A 6,394-nucleotide genomic window follows, 5' to 3' on the forward strand; every position below is an offset into this window, starting at 1 on the left:
ACAGCTATACTTTTACCTTGTTCTCTGGCCATTGCCAAGTCTGTTAAAAACAATGATTTGGAAAGAAAAAGAAAGCAAAAGTTTGTTTCCAAGGGTCAGCAGTAATATCCTTATATAGTGGACTTTCAGTGTTGAGGTGGCTATTAATCCACCCTTACGGTACTCAAGTGGCTAACCCACAACTCTGAACTCTTCTGATGAGGTGAGTATACCAGGGCCAAATAATCCTGTCAAGATGCCTCCCAAGAGAAGCAGATGAGGAGACTGATGAACTATATCCACTCTTCTGTCTCCTTATTATCTAGAGTATAGCTTTGGATTGCTTGTGTGTTACTTAAGTATTAAGCAGTAGCAGAAGGCAAGACAAGATTTAACACCGTCCAAGACATCATTCTCCCCAACCTGAAACCCAAACCAAAGTTCGTCATTAGGCCTAGCTCACCAAGTCCAAACAACATGTACAGTGCCAAAGCTATGAGAACAAGCTGGTTCCATACTAAGACCCGCCTGACACAGCAGATCTCCTACACATTAGGATCACCTGGGGAGCTCTTAAAATCTGGATGCCTAGGCAACATCCTAATTAAGTCACAATGCCAAGTGTGTGCTTGCATGCTAACTCGCTTTAGTCCAACTCTGTGTAACACTATGGACTGTAGTCTGCCAGGCTCCTCTGTCCATGGGGATTCTCCAGGATGGGGATTCTCCAGGCAACTAGTGTAGGTTGCCATGCCCTCCTCCAGGTAATCTTCCTTATCCAGGGATCGAACCCATATCCCCTGCACTGCAGGCAATTCTTTACCACTGAGCCACCGGGGAAGCCCCCAGAATTCCAAGGGAATGTCATAATATTTCAAGTCTCATTAGGTGATTCCAAAGTGCATTCAAGGTTGAGAACCACTGCAGAATACCTTTCCATCCTCTCTATGAGTTTAGTCCTGAAAAATGAAAGAGAAATTGTTAGTCACGCAGTTTTGTCTGACTCTCTGCAACCCCATGGACTGTAGCTCACCAGCCTTCTCTGTCCATGGAATCCTCCAGGCAATAATACTGGAGTGAGTTGCTACTGAAGTGGATTTCCTATTCCGGGGATCTTCCCAATCCAGGGATTGAACCCAGTCTCCCGTATTACAGGCAGACTCTCTACCGTGCCACCAGGTAAGACTAATTTAATCCTTGGATGACCAATTTATCCACAACTTTGTCAGTTTTAGCAATGAAAGTTCCACATCCCAGAACCCCTTCAGTCCCAAACAAACCAAGACAGTTGATCATTCTAATGCTGAATGCAATTTTTCAACACTTACATTTTAGCCTTATTAAAAAGAAGTCTTTTTTTATGCTTCTTACACTTGCCACTGATGAGTCATCTCAAAACAAAATCCACTATTTTTCACTTTCTCCATATATGCTTTTTATTCTATATCTCATTTCCTATCCAAAGTATTCTGAATAAAATATCTAAGACCCAGGGGTCTGTTGCTTGACTCACAAGCAACAGAAATTACCTGAAAAAGTTAAAAATGGATTTCAGTAAAATTTATTAAAAGTCTACTATATGCCAAGCAGTTTCAAAGCTGTGGATCAAAGATGAATAAGAGAAGTTGACATTCAAAGAGTTCACAACCCATAGCACTGTAACAGCCTAGGGAGAAAAAGGAGAGTAAAGGGAACAGAAAGAAAATAAAGGAGTAGATTGAAAAGTAGGCCAGAAGAAGAAGCTTGTAGATTTCGTAGATTTGTAGATTTTAACTTTGAACTTTAACCTTTATAGGAAAACATAATGCATATCTGCTCAAAATAAAAATGTAATGCTGGAAGAACAAAGAAACTTCCAGATGTAAATTTAAAGAGCTATTTCTTCATGTGTCATTTCAGAAAATATTTTAGTTCCAAATTTTAAAAATCAGGGCAGATGAGCTGATTCAAAACCACTTAAAGTTCCTAAAAAATCCAAGGTCAATGACCATAATAAAGCCCAGAATACATCCAACTAAAGGAAGCTATTTGGCTAGCAACTTGCCTCCCTTTTGAAATTTGATTTCATTATACTATTAATAATCCTCTCTTGTGAACCTTCCCTTAAGAAAAGCAAAAATTAAAAACAGTGCATATGGTAGTCTGATGGGTCAAGGCACATTGAATAAGACATGAAAATAGTGAAGAGAAAAGGTAATCGTAGAACTGTATAAGAAAATACAGATCTCTCTTTTAATAAGATCAAATATCAAAGAGAATTAGATAAGAATTTCAACATTCTTTTGAAACATTTTCAGCCACCAGACAGACTTCTTATGGTTGATTTTGGATAGGTTCAAATCTTATTTTTATAAATCTCCAGAAAAGGCAATTACTTTATTCTATTTTAAAATCTAATCAGAAAGTCTAGTCTAAATAGGTCTCCCTTTTCCCTATTTTCATTTCACTTCTGAAAAAAAAATGAAGAACTAGTCATCACATCAGGCTTAAAAGATACCTAAGAATATTTAAGTTCTATTTCTTTTTTTATTTCTTACTGAGAAGTGTGTAAAAGTGGATAAAAGTGAAATTAGCTCAGCTTAAACAAAAAGCATTTCTGGGTAAGGGTTCTAGGGGTGTGGGGAGCTGGCCTGTACCAACGTGCAGTGGCTGATTGCTGAATTTTGTGAGCTGCATGTGTCACACTGGTAGCTTGAAAACAGCCATGTGGAAGTATTCACACCACAGAAACTGACATTAAAAAACAGGACTGGTTAGTTAGTTAGGAAGCTGGTTGTTAAATATTTACCAGCACAATACCTCTTCTAACCCACCACCTATTTTTTTTTGAAATAAGTAAAAGGTAAATTCTGGATCAGAAAAATAAGAGTCTTGAGGATTACCATCAGTGAGATAGCCAAAGGAGCATGGAGATTGCAAATTGCTTCCCACCACAGTGATAGAATAGGAAGGAATTAAAAAGCTGCTCTGTGTTTCAGCTCAAAGTAGAGCCTCTTTAAGAAGAGGTGCACAAATAAGCCATAGTAGGAAAGAGGTTGACACTCTGGAGTCCCACAGACTCCTCGCCCTCTCCACCTGGACCATCTCTACATAGTACCATATGTGAGTCAGGTGGGGAGGACCAAATGCCTGGTTAGTGAGCAGGACCTGACACCATTTATATGAGATCTATCCAGTTTCACAGGCCAGAATGTCTTTCCAGGGTCCCACAGCGATGCCCTTCATGAAGTTTAAACACAAAGTTTGATTCCAAAGCTGTTTCTCTCCGTCATACCAGTCATGCTGAGGAGAGGTGGGGAAAAAAAAATAGCAGCTTCTTGCTTCCCATTCTGAAGGTGATGGTCAAGGTAAGAGATTTTCTATTTTTGTTCATGCTTTGTAAGAAAGAACACAAAATTATTGGGAGTCCTGACCTGTAGGTTTCTGTTTATGTTTTTCTTCAAACGTTTTGAAATATCACTTTCCTATTTCTTTCCCCAGCATATGCTTTACGTGTCCAGTGCTTCCCTCCTAATCTTTCACATCCGTTTTTGTGACAGTCTAAAGTAAAGGTGCAGCCAGGTGACCCTTCATCGATTTAGCAATGCTTCCCTGTGCTTGGAGAGGTGGAAAAATGTCCCCTATCCCTTTCAAGGCATAACGGTAGAAAATCAAGTTTTACAAAAGGCTGTCAGACTCTGCCCCTGGGAATACATTCCTTAGCCTGCTTAGGGCTCTGCGACCCTGGGCTGACTGCTCCCACACAGCAGTTTTAGACGCTTCATAACCCCAATCAGGCTCTGGCACTCCATGTCAGGCCACTAGTCTCCCACCTGTATGGATGCCCACCTCTGAAACCTTCTCCGGCTCTGATACCCACACTGGGCTACCCTATCAAGGGATCACCTTTCTTACCTCACTCATGCTCTGAAATCTCTGGAGGTTTTGGCCTCCTTTAAACTCCTCATATCTGGAATCATTTCTTTCCCCTCATCCCACCACCCCCGACCTCGACAGAACAAATTGCTAAATGTTCCTATGCTCTATAGAAAGAAAATAGGGAAGGAAGGAAAAAAGGAAGGTGGGAGGGAGGAAAAAGAAACAGAGGAAGGAAGGAAATGTCCAGCAACATTTTCTGCCACAAACCACTTCATGCTCATAAAACTAAACTTTTTTCCTTCTGCTGCCTTTTCGTGTCCCTCCCTGGACTGCCAATATTATTCAGCTGTGGCAACACCCATCAACACTGCAGCCACACACCATTTGCAATTTCTGTATCTCTTAACAGTTTACTCTTCTCCCAAGATATTTTAAGGAAAAAAGAAAAAGAAAAGATTAATATTTTTTGCACTGCAGCAGCCCTGGGAATTTTAAACTCTGAGAGGAACATTCACAACATTAAACTTGCTTACAAACAAACAAGAAAAACTCTGTTTTCCCAGAGCCCATTAAAAAATAATAACTTTTTAAAAAAATAATAAAAAAACAAAGCATCACAGAATCAGATGTAAAAATATTTCATTAATTTGAATGGTACACTGGGCTCCAACCTTCCTGGGATGACACTGATAACTTGATACCAAAAGTGAAGAAGGAATGAATGAACCCATCCCTCTCCCCAGGCAATGGCATACCTAATCTAGAAAAAATGAAAGGAGAGGCAAGACAGAAACCAGCTAGAAAGACGGAATTTATAATAGGAAGAAGGCTTACTGGAAGCCATCCTCAGGGTGACTAAGCTATTAGAAAGCATAAGTGATACAGGACTTTTTGGACAGCTGTAGACGCTCATTTGCATGTGAAGGTAAGCAATGACCAGCCAAAGGAGGTTTAATTAGATTTCATTACTACAGTGATGCAATTAATTATCTCCGTCCCCCAAACCATTATTTTTTTTTGCTTGATCTTCCGCTGATGGGATCTTACAAATGATGGAGCAGCAAAACTTTTTAACGCTTTGTGTTTCCTCAGGACTTTCAAGCCCTCCAATTGAAAATGCCAACATTAAGGATAGTCTCCCAAGTGAGTTGCACAAACCCTGGGAGGTGTGTCAGGTGAGGCTCTGAAGTGCTAAAAAATATTAGGACTTCTATTTTTTAATATATTTTAATCCTTCAAAAGAAAAGAATAAAGATCTGCTAACATCTAACCTATGGATCAGCTCCAGCATCCTCTCTCCACACAGATGTCTGCCTGCCAGGTCATCAGATGGCACCTCTCTAGGAGGGATGTGGGAGGAGCAGCCAGCCCTGCCCCAGCTTTCTCCTTACTTTTTAGCATCCTGCTCCCTATTGCATTGTACATGTGCCCAATTCAGTGGACTCACAGGCTGTATCATCTAGTTAATCAAACTAATCCTTCACAAAAGCTCTGATGGCTTCAAGATATTTCTGCAAAGAAACCAACTTACTAACAATGCAAGAAAAAACATAAGATGGCAAAAGCAAAGTCAACACTTCTCTGGCTTCCTGTATGAGCTCTTTCTCAGCTACTTACTTAATCTGTCCCTTCAAGGTAAATTAGATGCTTTAACAATAAGCAAGAAAGCAACTGCTTTTCAAAAGAAATTCATGTACAGAAAGACATTGTGAAAATGAATGCTTGAAAATCTTTCCATCATTATATGATTTTGTTGAAGAAAATACTGTAAGCATATTGCTATAAACACTATCCTCTCTGAAAACTGTTTTTAAATCTTCCAAATGGAGAGTTTCAGTGGGTTTTGAACACCTTTGTTCAAAACATTAAAATGCATTACCTTCAAATTAGTTTTGAGAAAACATCTGATTGATATCACAGACGATGGAAATTCACTAGCTGTATTTCAATGAAAACCTACTGCAAGATGAATTTGGGGCTGTAAATTGACTTACATGATGAAGTGAAGTCCATGATGAATTCCTTCTATTTGGGTGTTTTTGAGGACTATTTTTCAACTATGACAACAATTGAAAAACCAAGTTTCAAACTCAAACTGGAATACCTCTTCTAATTGCTTCATCACAAAGTTTTTTACAGATAGTCTAAAAACTAATAAAACATATTCAAGTACATTGCTCTCATTTTAAATGGTAACTATTTTAATGACAGAAAAAATATTTTGTAACCATAAACTAAATAAAATATCATTTAAGGTATTTATTTATATCATCATTTTAAATTCCTTTAAGTGTATGCTTTATAATAAATATATATGACTATTCGAGTACATGTAAACAGTAAAAAATATAAGTAGATTGTGGGTGAATGTTGAAAAATATTTCACAGATAGAGGCATAAGATCTGATAAGCTTTGTGACCACTGGCCTACAATGGCTGCTGACTTGGTAAGAATTTACTTCCAACACATTATGGTGCTTACTTTATACACCAAATAATAAAAGCACCTTGGCAGATAAGAGGACACTAAAAGCATATTCAGAGCAGTGCATCAATA

The 6,394-nt window shown here is 38.7% G+C and overlaps 1 long non-coding RNA gene across 1 annotated transcript; it reads left to right on the forward strand.

The window, feature by feature from the left end:
• Positions 1 to 631: 631 nt before the first annotated feature.
• Positions 632 to 6,040, forward strand: LOC139185152 (uncharacterized). Its single transcript, XR_011568681.1, has 3 exons — positions 632 to 743; positions 3,182 to 3,326; positions 4,930 to 6,040. It is a non-coding gene; the product is annotated as an uncharacterized lncRNA (long non-coding RNA).
• Positions 6,041 to 6,394: the final 354 nt, after the last annotated feature.

Source organism: Bos indicus, chromosome 10 (genome assembly GCF_029378745.1).
Source record: "Bos indicus isolate NIAB-ARS_2022 breed Sahiwal x Tharparkar chromosome 10, NIAB-ARS_B.indTharparkar_mat_pri_1.0, whole genome shotgun sequence".
Classification (NCBI taxonomy): Eukaryota; Metazoa; Chordata; class Mammalia; order Artiodactyla; family Bovidae; genus Bos; species Bos indicus.